At 42.1% G+C, this 13,829-nt stretch overlaps 1 protein-coding gene across 2 annotated transcripts in view; it reads right to left on the bottom strand.

Annotated features, from left to right (window-relative positions):
• The window catches only part of PCGF5 (polycomb group ring finger 5), a 64,720-nt gene extending 57,589 nt beyond the window's left edge, over positions 1-7,131 (bottom strand). For both annotated transcript variants that reach the window (XM_084210903.1, XM_084210905.1), the window contains exon 1: positions 7,081-7,131. The gene's annotated coding sequence lies outside the window, so the exon portion shown is untranslated. The remainder of the gene's footprint in view (positions 1-7,080) is intronic.
• Between the last annotated feature and the right edge of the window lie 6,698 nt (positions 7,132-13,829).

The raw sequence follows: 13,829 nt of genomic DNA, 5'->3' as shown, positions 1-13,829 counted from the left end.
CTCTCTGCTGTTCTAGGAGGAACAAAGAAAGGGAAAGTTCTACTCAATGACTTGGCTGCAGATACTGTCTTTGGAAAATGTCATGGGTAAACTCCCACCAACCTCATCTAAGAACATTTATAAACACAGATTATTTTTTTCAAAGGCTTATGCTTAGATCAAACACTTCTATTTTCACAAGAACAGGAAAAAATACATTTATAATACAAGGACAATAATTAAATCAAATTTGAGGTCCTGGCTTAACGACAAGGTTACCAAAACCATTTTTACACTCGGCAAAATGACCACTACTCCCTAATCTTGTTCTTGGAATTACTTAATAACTGACAATTTTATAAGCAATTTGAGGCAAGGTCTATGGTAACTTAACTAAAGTAAGTACAAGCAGTACTTGTGGTTACTCTGTCTACAGGCATATTCAGTACTGGCATAAAGTCAAGTGGATAAATTGAAGCTAGAGTTACAGCAGTTTCCATCAGCTAAAGGTAATGTTTCAAACTATTTGTGTTTTTATGGATTTCTCCTTTGATTCATGGGAGTCGAGACACTTCCATTGAAAACATCCAGTAAAAATCACATGGTAAGTAACTGTCATCCCTTGTAAGAAATTTCAGTCACCATATTACCTGCCCGTGTTCTCTCGTATTACCCACCCACTCCAAAAGATGGAAACTGTAAATCCAAAAGTCCAATGTTTGGCAGATGTTTGCAAATGTTCTTTATTTATCAGATATGCTTGAGAAATCTAGGTGTAAAACAGCTGGATGGGAGGAGTGGGGAGGGTTCTCTTCTGCCAAGAAAGAAGTCAGATACAGAGTTTGTATCTCATAGTCCAGAACCACAAAACACCAAACTTGCTCCAGCAGCTCTGGTCCATGTGACCCAAACACACAGCTAGTGCAGCAGCCTAGCAAGCATCCAAGAAAGGAAGACAAGACATTACCCTCAGTAAATATTAGAGAGCTGTTTTCTTCATGTATGCTGTTCTATTTATGCTATTCTCTCAATGTCACACACATATTAGCAAAGACTTCTGGTGGCAGAATGAAACTTCTTAGTCCTGATCACCAAGTCAAATGTGGAAATGAGAGTTCACAGATCTTCTAGATATCAAAAATAATAAACTTAACTGGAGATACTGTCTCTAGTGTGTGGTGACACTCCAGCTAAGGCCTTCAGTGTTCTGGTGAGAATGATCTGTTTTCTTTCTGCCCAGGACAGAGCACTACCTCAGAATTTCTAACCACACTAATATCACCTTTTTTATATAGGTGATAACCACACTTTTCATCAAATGAGCTATTTCATTGCCACAACTGAAAGAAACTTACAGCAACTGTTCGAAATTTGGCCTAAACCTATGGTTAGATGAACAGCACAGCTGATCTAACCAACCAGCTGTACCAAAAACAAGGGAAGCAACACTCTGGAGCTTGTTGATCCGTCTGTAAGTCCATTTAATACTCTAGAGCAGCAGAAAACTTTTCCCTAGTTTCCTGGTGGTTTAGTTAAACCTAATTTATTTGGGGGTTTAATGACTGCCAGAGCTCAGGGTGCATAAGCCTTAGCAGCAGCACTTCCCTTGCTCTAAGCATTGGCTGTAGATGTCTTCTGGAACTGAAGCCCTAGTTCATTGTTTGCTCCTATTGCTCAAAATCTGAAGAAGGGCTTGTATGCCCAAGAGTTTGTGTGGTTTTCCCTATTGTACTAGTGGATATCCCTAAAGCTGTTACACCTGGAGAAGCCAGATGTTAAAGTAAAGCTCCTCTGTTACAAGTCTCACTGGTTTCACTCAGCTTCACAATAAATAAACTGAAAGAGCTTCTCTGCAATTAATGGTAATTTCCAATTGGACATTAATCCTATGTAAATTTACATTTTAAATTTTCAGCAATAAATATGCAAGAGTTACACATCAATAGTAGATTTTACACACTAGCCTGTGTAAGGCACCAAATGTCACTGAGTACATCATTTCAAATAAATCTATTTGCATTCTCTGATCACTATCCACACAAAAAAACCCCCACTTGTACTTTTAGTAAATATGTATTTGGGATGAAAGCATTAAAATTGACTTTATCTATGATATATCAAAAGAGTTAAGATGGAAAGCTGAAAAATATTGGTTTGATTAAGCAGCTCTTCAAAATCACTTTGTATGCAGGGAAATTCTACAGCCAGAATCAACCAAGAATACTTACTCAAAATATCATTTATATCATATAAAGGCTCTTTTGTCTCTGCCGCTAGTACTGATGATTCTTCAAAAAAGTAAACAACAATTTATAAAACCATGAAAGAAAGAAACATCTTTAACTTCATTCAATACACATATTGGCTATTTAAGAGATGATCTTTCATCTGAAAGAAGAACTGTGCTTTCATTATGAAATTAATCAAGAGTCTGGTTTCTTGCATATTCCATTCTTCTTCTTAAGGAAGGAAATAAATATAATTACATTTGCTTTAATTAGTGTTGACACTTCTCTAAAAATCACTCAAGACTTTTATCTCAAGATTTACTACTTTTTTTGTCGCATAGAGAATTTCTCTGTCTGCTCTGATTAGTAGTAACCGGCACTGAAATGTATCTCCAGAATACTTAAAATGTGGATTCCCCAACTTTAAGGTACTTTGTTTATACACAAAGACTTTAATAGATATAACACAATGCAAAAAGTCAGACTGAATTACAAGGGGTTCCCCAAGAGCTTGTATTTCAAAAACTAAGCTGCAACAACAGGTGAGCAAAACAAGTGTGTAGGGTGGAGTTTGAAAGATGGGAATAACGAACCAGATGTGAGCCATTTTACAGCAATTATGAACTAGGACTCTGCCTGCTGCTATCAGATTGTACTTACAGATTCAGCTGACAGAAAGTAATTCTGTAACACTGCCATCAACTTCATGCATGTAATGAAAATCATAGCCTTGAATCAGGAAAATATCACTGCTCACCATTTAGGTCTCACTGCTGTTCATTGCTACATCTCCACTGGTATGTTGTGTGTGAGAAGGGTTCTTTCTGATAAGAATTGCCATTAAGTGGTTTTCCTCCTTGTAGAAGAACCTGTGCTGAAGCTGAGCAAAGGAGCCACCAAAGGCATCCCCTGTTTGCAGTGTGGATACCTGTTCTCCAGCACTCATTGCTCCATCTCCATGTGTGCCCTCTCTAAAACAATGAGCACAACTCAAGTGCCAGTGAAGACTCGGTGTGGGAAGGCAGCTCTTGAACTACTACAGACTGCAGCAACTTGAAGCTCTCTGTGATGCACCAGTCACTGACACAACAGTATCTCAAGGAAGTGAAGATCCTCCCAATAACTGTTATTCTCATCTTTGACCTCTTCTGAGAAAGTAAGTTTACTTGTCTTTTTCCGGTTAGATCTTTCATGAAAATAGGAGTATTATGGCAAATCAGCAGGCTACTTTCTTAAATCCTTTCAAATCTCAAAACATACATACACCAATGGCCAACAAAATTATTTTATTACAAGGAAAAAATGACCAATGCACAGCAGTAAATGAACAATTTGGTTAGCTGTTAGGAAAGCTATGCATGAATTTCACTATTAATAATTAATAAATGGTTTCAGTTTTAGGTAACCAGTCAAAATTACTTGTTTCACAAGTAAGAACTAATAGTGACAGCTATTGAGACCGTAGTGCTCAAGTAACACTACATATCTTTTATTCCAGAAGTGGCCCACACTTGACAGTGAACAATTTTTGGTTTATAAGCAATAATCCAGATAAGGACAGCACACTTATATTTCCCATGGGCACACATTGAGACAGACACTGTCTTGTCACAGCCTGATGGAACTGGCTGCCAGTGCTACACCTGCTCTGCTCATTACAGGCTTCAGTCTCAAAGCCTGTCAAGCTGTTCCTTTTCATGGCACTACATGTACTGGAAAAGTTTCAAGATAAAACCACAATAATTAGGAAAATAAGCTTCCTTGTAAGAAGTGTTAAAGGTACGACCCACCATCACTTAAAAGAGATAGCTACAACACTGATACAGAATCAACTTTGTTTCTTAATCTTTTAAATATTTAGTCTAATAATAGAAATAAAACTTTTTCCCAGACAACTGCAACAAATGTTTTTTAACTGAGGATTTGGGGACCAAACAACCCCAAGCTAAGGTGCACTTGGTGCAAAGTTTTCAACAGTTGAAGAAAGGATTCCCCTTTTCAACACCAGGGAAATGATCAAAACTTTGCCTGGGACTATTGTACTGGTTTAAAAAGGGTCTTTACAGCCAAAACTGCAAAAAGGAACTAATCTCTTGGGTTGTTTTTTTTTCCTCACTGGGATGTTCTAATTCAGATAGCTGGAAGAACATATGAAGATGCTGTTGGCACCAGTCTTTCAAAGTACAGAAAGATTATAACTTGATATCTTTATAACTTGATATCTTTTTCTAAAAAAGGTAGTGTAAATTTATATACACATACACACATACACACACACACACACACACACATCAATAGGTCATGATAAGAATAATTCCTGTGTATCCCCAACTTGGCAAAAATCAAGATGCAAAGTTCAGACAGTTCACTTTATCTGCACTGCTCTCCACTTTTCTCTTCTTCTGTGCATTCCACAGTAACTTGCTTATCAGTCTAAAAATGGAGCTGCACAGGAGCAATTTGAAACCAATACATTTTAATCTCACTTTATTTTGCATATTCTGCAGGCTTAGAAGTGAAACCTAGAATTTTTCATTTCCACTTTAAATCCTAGACTGTTCATAGAGCAGGGAAAACGAGCTAGAGCAGAGTGGTAAGTCCACTTTCAGTATTATCTCCTTTACTGCTTTCAGCTGAGGTCTGGGCACATAGAATGCCACACACACTGTATGTTTTTATCTTCTTTTTAAAGAAATTGAATAAATAAGGATGAATGCTATTTGATTGCTGAATGAAATGCACAACTAAAACAGTATTTTTCCTGTTTGTTAACTTGACCACCCAGCATACCTAAGAGATTCTCTGTTACAGTGCTTTCACTGTCATGTGCAGTCTTCACTGGGTTAACACTTCAGAATTTCTGATATCCATGCAATGAACCCCGAAGTAATACAATTTTCCCACACTTTACTGCTCTAATCCTCTAATTAATACTATGAGGTGGCAGTGCATAGTTCTAGACAAACAAAAATGGTAATATGTCCTTTTGCCCCAGCAGTGACAAACACCCAAAGCAATCCTTTCTGTTCCCAAGCGGAGAATGGTGAGAGGTACAAAACACAGGCAGTGTGATAAGGGACACCTGATGCCACAGGAAACAGAATCGTTTACTAGCAGGACATACAAAGACCTTCACATACTTTATACTGTAAATCCACATGGTTGGATGTGTGAAGCACTACCTCCCCGATAGAAACGGTGACTTTGCTTCTTCACAGTGGCAGGTATGCCGAGAAAAAAAAAGAAAAATTAATCTTGTAAAATTCATAGTTCTGCCTCTGTACAGGAAGAGAAGAATGCGTCCCAAAACTGTGGAGGATGAAAAATCCACTTTGGAAGCAAGCTGCAGTTGAAAGGACAACTATATATAGGATCCAGACTCTATCCCATTTTAAACACCAACAGGCAAAAGGACCAGGAACAGAAGTCTATCTAGGTACAACTCCAACATGTTTATTAAATCAACTGGCTTGGCTTTTAAAAATACAGATTTACGTTTTTTTTTTTACTTCAACAGAGACTATTTCTGCTTAAAAAAACTGAGCAAAACAAAACCCAGATTAAAAGCATCTGGGATCTGCGTCTGGCTTCAGGGTACGGACATAGTGTGATGCTACTTTTAGGTACTATTGTTTACATTTTATTTTAAATTAATACACTTTGAATAACACAGTTACTTAATTCTTACCATTTACACCCCCCCTTTTAACTATTTGGCTAAAATTATGGGCAACAAGTTGCTAACTGAAAGAGGCTACCACTTAACCACTGAGCCAGAAAAACTGCAATTGAATGGCGCAAAACTTTCAGAGTTCGCAAACCAACCGCAGGAAGCTGCTGGGTTTCTGAGCATTGTCTGTACCTCTGACATCCCATTGCGCGTCAGAAACTGACACCAACCTTTCACTATCTACGGTACCAACTATGCTCCCTCCCAGTTGTGTATGTGAGATGATTCACTTGCTTTTATTTCAGGGAACTGATGATTCATTCAATCGTCTCCAGATCATATTAATCTACTAAATATGCACGTAAAGGAAGCACAAATCAAGTTCTTAAACTTTTTTATGCTCACACGTTTATTTTTTTCTTTGAGAGAGAATAGAAGCAATTAAACATGGGAGACGAACCAGGACAGGTTACGTTTCTGCTCAAAGGCAAGGTTTGGGGAACACACCCAACCCACGTGTAAACCGAGCAGCCGTATTCCAGCGGCGGACTGCGAGGGGAGGGGAGCTCCCGTCCCCTCCCGGCCGGGGCTGCTCGCTCTGCTCCGGTACCTGGAGCGGGCAAGGCGCGGCGGACCGGTACGTTCCCCCCCTCCGCCACACCGAGAGCTTGTGCCTCTCCTCCTCCGATGACATCTTACATAATAAGCCAAGCTAATCACGCCGGAAGCGAGCCAAACCGCCACGGAGCATCAGCGGGGATAGCTACCCGCGAGAGGAGATGCTCGTACCGGCACCCGCTCCTCGCTCACTGCCCGCCCTGGCGCCTTGCTAGAAAAATCCTCGCCGGGGCGGCAGCGGCTCCCGCAGCAGGCGCCAGACGCGGAGCTCTCGCTCGTCCCCCGCCGCGCTGCGCGCCGTCTCCCCAGGAAGCCGCCAGCATCGCGAACGGCATCAGCCTCTCCCGAGCGCGTTCCGCGCTCCCAGCCCCGCCGGCTCCAGCCCCGCCGCCCCGCCCGGCCGCCGCCGGCTCCCTCCTCAGCGCCGAATTGGAGGAGAAAGTTACTCGGCGGCGGCCCGGCGTCCGCCGCCGCCGCAGTTCAAGAGCAATGTCACGTTCAACAACTTGTTATGACACATGATCCCCCCCGCACGGATCCGCACCTCGCCGCCGCCTGCCCGGCGGCCCCCGGCGGGCCCCTTACCTTCCCCTGCAGAGGCCACGGGCACCCGCGGGCGTGTGCGGGAGTGGGTGCGTGTGGCAGCGCGGGCGGCGCCGGCTGGGCGGGCGGGCGGGGGAGGGGAGGGCGGCGGAGCGGCGGGAACGCGCCTCGCCGGACTTGTCAGCGGGCGGGGGCGGCTGCGGGGCGGCGCGGGGAGCGGCGCGGAGGGGAGCGCGGGGGGCGGAGGAGTTCCCGGGGCTTGTTTACGCATTGCCGCCCGCCCGGTGCAGGCGCTGCACTCTCTGATTGGACACAAACTGGGGCACAGCCCGGCTCGGGCGCTGCCGCCCCAGGGCCCCCCGGCGCCTCTCGGCCGCCGGTGGAGCCCCCGCCGGGCTGCGGGGCTCGGGGCCGCCGGTGCCCCGCGGGCTCCGCCGGCACCCGCCGCCCGCCCGCCCTCGGACGCTGCCCGGCCGCCGCCCCCGCGCATGCCCGGCGCGGCGGCGGGCCCGGGATGCGCATGCGTCCTGCGCGTGCCCGCTGAGGCGGAGGGGCCGGCGCGGAGGCGCTGCCCGGTCGGTGCCAGCGGGACCGCGGCCGGGGCGCTCCGCGTTGTCCTCCGGCAGGGCGGGGGCGGGACCGGCGGAGCTGCCCCCACGGGCGCTGGTTATGTAACCGGGGGTGTCTCTGGCGGCCCCGCGCCACCGCCCCTGTCAGCGGTAGCGTCTCGGGAGGAGGGGCTGCTGCTCGGTGCTCCCGTGGCTGCGTTTCTGGAGTAGCGGCAGCGGCCGCTGCCCTCTTCTGCCCCTTCCCCGGACAGGTGCGGCCCCAGCCCGGGGACGGGCAAGAGCAGAGCACCAGTCAAACCCTTGTCCTTCACCTGCTCTTAGCGCATCCCATCCTGAAAACTTCAAAGTTTGGGCAGCACGCGGTGTCCGCGCCTCGGTGCGGAGCGAAGAGCCGCAGGCAGCGAGAGCTGCTGCGTGTGGGCAGCAGCTGCTCAGAAACACCGCGCTGTTCCCTCGGGTTAGGCAAAAGGCCATCCCAGCAATGGGTCTCCTTGATTTATTTCTGCTGGGGTGGGTGCGACTCATATCCTTGGGTAAATTCCATTGAAATAAACAGTTTTAAACCAAGGAAATAATCAGGACATAACACAATTCTATGACATTACTCATATACTCATTATTTCTAAATAAGCAGCTCCTTAATGCTCCTTTTACTCCCACCCCACAGTCAGCAAATGACAATAAATATAATAACAAAATATAAGCCATGAGAGCTCTTTGCAATAGGAATCCCCACTATGCGCTCTCAGTATTGCGCCACGGGAACTTCCCTGACTCATTTTCAGATGAGTAAGCTTCTCAATCAAGTTTTCCTGGCATTAGATGGTAAAGCACTCAACTTCCTCATACTGATAACAGAATCAATAGTCCCTGTAAGCTGTTCCATGTTGCCTCTTGCACAAAGTTTGGGATAAGGGCCCTGGCTAGAACCATTTCCTTGCAAGCACTAGAGTGGTCAGCCGGCAGTCAGGACTGCTGCTAATAACTTAGACCTGAGCATTCACCTGCAAGTTAGCAGCTTTCCTGACCTTAACTTTCATTCTTAGATGAAAAGCAGGAGTGCAGTTTTGAAAGATTAATTTTAATATATCCATGCTGCTTTCCAAGTAGCATTGCATTAAAAAATATTTAGAGAAGAGTTCTCTTGTGCGTCCTTATTTAGAACTTCTCCCTTTTAATCATTCCTGGGAAAAATTACCAGGATATCTGAATTAAAGATTCTTTAACATCGTCTGAATCAGGTCACTATACCACATTTATTTAGACAGCAGTGAACCCTGTCAGTAAGTACATGTTTTGAGACTTTCCAGGTCAGACTAGTGTTGATCTTGACTGTCAGGTCAGCTGTTGGTTATAATTGTATTTTTGATAATAAGCCAGATTGGTTTTATCAGAGCAATGCATTGAACTCCATAGAGTTTATAGTCAATGGGTGTCACATACTGTAGAGTATTTTTAGAGATGAAAAGAATCTTCACTGAAAAGAAACTAGACTGTCTATTCTTCAGACTATCACATCAAGCTCACTGAAAACTGAAACCTGGTTCCTATCATTAAAAGTTTTGGGGACTTTTGTAGGGTTTTGTTTTGGGGGGTTCGATTATAAGTTTTTATTTGTTAAAAAAAAAAAAAGAGACATTCTGAATCATGAAAGAACAGTTTCAGAGAGAGACAGTAGTTCTTTATCTGAAAAGAAAGGTCAGAAAGAGAACAAATTCCTTCCTGTACATCAAAGTACTTGAGCACTCATTGATTTTACTGGAACAACTGATGCTGACACTAAAGACACAGAAAAAAACATACCAGAAGATAAAATTATTCAAAGTATTGTTACAAGGTGGAAATACAGCTACCAGTGATTGTCTAGACATGGCAGGACAGAGCTCAGAGCAGATTAACTTTCTTTATCAAGAGAGCAAGGAAGGCACATAAAGCCCCCAATGCCAAACATCAGTACTGACAGTTCTCTCACCAAATGTTCTGAGTCTACCTAAATGATAGATACAGATTTCCCTTTTCAAGGGTTTCTTCACAGCCAAGAGGGCCATCTGTTTAAATATAAGTATATACATATGTAACTGTAAGTTTAGATGAAAGTTTATCAACTTCTCACTTGTTTTCTTGGCTCCTAGGAGACACCAAATAGCGAGAGACTAATAATTGAAGCACAGGAGTTGGCACTACTAATTTTGCATGTAGCAATGTAAAGGTCTAAGGCCATGAAGTGGCTGTGAAAACCTGAACTATAGATTCTATTTTTATTTTATATCTTACACGATACTGAATTTTCAGTGTAAACAGATTTTGCAGTTTCATGGTAGATTTGGCATACAGGAGAAAATGGTTTGCCTGGTTCAAGACTCAGTTCTCTAATTATCTTTCTTTCACTTCCTCTGCTGATTTTATTTCTAGTAGAGTGAGAAGCCTTAAACTGCTCCCTGGGGCTTCCTTCTTGATCCCAAGCTTTGTAAAATGTAGATGTTCCCTTAAGATGATGGCTTTTATAAGCTGTCAGTTAATTGGGATTAGAGCAACAGCCACATCTGGAACTCCTCTTCTGCTAATGCATCTTTGGAGAACTGGCATGAAAATTGTACTCAAGTGTAAAATATGTGGTCGAGAAATATTTTCTAAAACTAAAAATAAGCAAAATTATATTTGTTTAATTGGTTTTCAGCAGTTGCTACATGTAGGCTGTGGGTTAACTTTCAATTCATTAGTAGATTTTGCCTGTCAAATAAGCTCACAAAATTTCCAGTGAAGGGCAAGCCACAACCTTTTGGTATATCAGGGATCTTTAGGACCCCTGGCTCTTGATTTCTGACCTAATATACATAAGTCTCAGTGGGTGCCCTCCCTACCTTCTCAGAAATATTGCCAAGTTACATTTTTCCTTTTTCAAAGATTACATAGAAATTGAAAATTATGGCTTTAAAATGTCTAGCATTAATTATGCAGCTTTCTTATGACTTCTTGCCAGTGAGTGATAAATTCCTCTCTCCCTTTCATCCAGAATTTGACTACTTTAGCAGAGTACTAGGGCACTCTAAAACTACTTCCATTTGAAAAGAGGGTATCACTCGTAACTCCCTATTTAGAGTCATGATGCTATTTTAAATACCATTTTACACTATGATTTTTCATTCTGTTTGTGTTACTAATTAACTTGCTCTCCAAGCAAGGTTATCAATTGTTTACTGGTCAGCAAAAGGCACTCTTGGGTTTTACTGAGCACAGCTTAGTGTTTCTATAATTACAGCATATCTCATACCAACAGGGAGACTAAATTGTGAATCTGCTTTTTGGTGGATATTTTCAACTTGAGCATGGTTTTATTTCTATTCTATAAATAATGAAACCCCCTGACATATGAATTATGAAGCAGAAGAGAGTGCTCTCTTACCTTTGGACTAGACTAGGGGTTTTCTTTCAGTTGCAGAGGGGAAGAGCTGTAAAACACCTGCTCAGCCTGGCTTCAGCTCCAGCAGGAGTAAGAATTTCCAGATATCTACTGTCAGCTGGAATAGCTTTACAAAGATATTACAGTAAATTTACCAATTTACAAAGTTGGTATAGAGCCTACCACAAGAAAATCTAAGAGTTTACTTTCTCCTCATGACAGAGGCTGTTGAGATCCTTGGGTAAACAGCACATTTAATCATTTCTTGGTGCATTATAAATATGCACATAAAAGAAAAATAACTTCAGTGTTGGAGCACAGCTACAGCAACATCAGGGTGAGACCCTCAGCAGGGAGTTCTCTACTCCTGCAAAGACATCAGGAGTCTCCACCGACCTGCTCCTGTGCTTTCAGGCAGGTCATCTCTCATCTCCAGTTGCGCTATTCCAGAAACTTTCTCTACTTCCTTCCATTTCACTACTTTTTAACTCAACCATGCTCTACATTGTATTATAGAGTATTATTATGAAGCATTCTGGTTGTAATATCGGAGAAAGGTGTTTCCCAGTTTGATGTTCATCCTTTTACGGAATATGAACTAAGGTATAATTACACTATATAAGAAACTATTACAAGATATCATTTCACAGGCAGGCTAAAACATCTGTCACTGACTACGGTCAATCTTCCTCCGAAATAAAGGAGGGCACAGAGAGGTGGTCTCAGAGTAATGAGCTCTGTTTCACAGTAAGGAGTTCTGCTCACAATTACAAGGTTTTAACAGACTAACCACTAACACTATTTGAGAGGGGTGGCAGGACAAGGCTGATACCTGTGCTCAGTAATCACAGCAGCTCTTTCTGAGAAAGTTTCCCTCCTGCCAGTAAGGAAACAATCCCTTACCAAGGAATTGAGAGCATAATTACTGAATGGTGTCTTTTCACAGCCCAGAGAACACACTAGACAATCACTTTTACACTGCCAAATGGAATGAATGCAGGAAAGCAGGATGGAATAGCAAAGTCTCCAGGGAGACTTTTGCTCTTTGTTTATAGATGATGACATGACTAGTCTTCTGCACTACCCCTGCCTGTGGTGTGCAGAACAGCTCACAAGGCAATTTAGAAAGGTAGCTGCTCATGAGGAGGAGGTGAACCTAGATATCTAAATTTAGATTCTATGTATACCCTACCATGTAATCATTTATCGATCATCCTTAAGGAAAATATTTCCTGAATTCAATCTATTTCCTTTTGTTAATGTTGATTTGAGCCACTGTTGAAGTGAAAGAAAGGAAGATGACACTTCTTTTTTTAAAAGATCCCTAGAATTCAGAGTTTTTCCAAGTTTCTAGTGTTTCAACTAAAACACCTGCAGTGGTTCTTGCTGGCAACTTGAACAAATAGAATAAATTATAACCCAGTCAAGTTCTTGTATTACACCAATTTCTAAATTAGAATTCAGAGTCCTTTAGGTGACAAGTGTTTCATGTGGTGTACTTTGTCACAGTCCTTGCTGGGGCATCTGAACGCCTTTGTACTTAAAGGTGTTTTAAGTTTTAAAGTTTTTTTCTAAGTTTTTATTTACACGTCAACTAGAATGTACGAGTAAAGATTTTCAAAAGGTAGAGAGGAAAAAAAAGTTCCTCTTACACAGTATTTCTTTTCAGTCTAGTCTCTAGTTGTTGAAAACAATTTTTAAGGGGTTTATATATTTGGGGCAATGTGGTTGAGGTCTGGATGTAGGTGACTAGAGCTATGGATGCTGGAGATTTTTCTTTACAATGGGATGCAACAGTACACAGAGAAGAGGGAAGAGAAAGATTTGTGTGACAAATCCATTCCACAGTTCAGAGATCTTCCTTGAATTTCTTTAAAAATAAGCAGACAAGACACAATAGAGCACTGATGAATTGAAGAGTTTCTATGTAAGAGGGAGCTTTTCTAGTCTACAAAGATCAACCTGTCCACTACCAAATACTTAGGATGACACAGCATGCATGTATTTACAAAAATTCTATTTTTAGCACATAATAAAAGGCACAGTATAAATTCAGGTTTTTTTGCTGCCCCATAGCATTAACATATTTTATACATTTTTTATTCCCTCTGCATATACCTGATGGTACCATCCCTGAGAACACAGTAATCTTCTTTATAAACTTCCTTGCAGACAGCACTGATCTAGCAGTTTTTAATCCTGCATTATTTGTAAAACTACTGTAAAAGCACACGTGAGCAGTCTGAACAGCTATTGAAACCTTAAATTATCATCAGGCAGTACATATACATACATATTTATTTTCAAAGTGGGTCAGGGAATGATTTACTTATCAGGTGTTTGAGTAGTAGTATATTTTCTTGGCAAACATAGAAAATATTTTGAACCAAGGGATAAGAATGGAGAATTTGGCAGACTGTTTTTATACTTCTAATCAGAACAGTTACCAAGATATTTTTGTTTATCCAATGCATGAAAATTCTCCCACTATGTGAGAATTTTTTAATAAAACATGAAGAGTCTATGGCTGCAAATCCATGCAGAAGAAATACAGTGCTTTCAAAATTTGATTTTTCATAGTGCTAATTTTATGCATGGGTATGTCAATACTGCCTGTGACCCCTTCCTGTGTCTGGCCATGTGCCAGTTGTGCTCTCGCTGGTTCTGCTCACAGGGCTGATTTTTCCTTTCTGGCTCCTCCCTCTCTTCTGATTGCCCGGTTTATAATGAGCAAATCACTGAAAATCCCCTCTCTTCTCAATTTTTATGGTGTCTAAATCCCAGAGAAAGACATATTGTCTCTGGATTTTATTTTAGGTATG

This window comes from Fringilla coelebs, assembly GCF_963513975.1.
Source record: "Fringilla coelebs genome assembly, chromosome: 8".
Taxonomy (NCBI): domain Eukaryota; kingdom Metazoa; phylum Chordata; class Aves; order Passeriformes; family Fringillidae; genus Fringilla; species Fringilla coelebs.
Note: the sequence above shows the minus strand (reverse complement) of the source record. Positions and strands in the feature narration are given on the sequence as shown.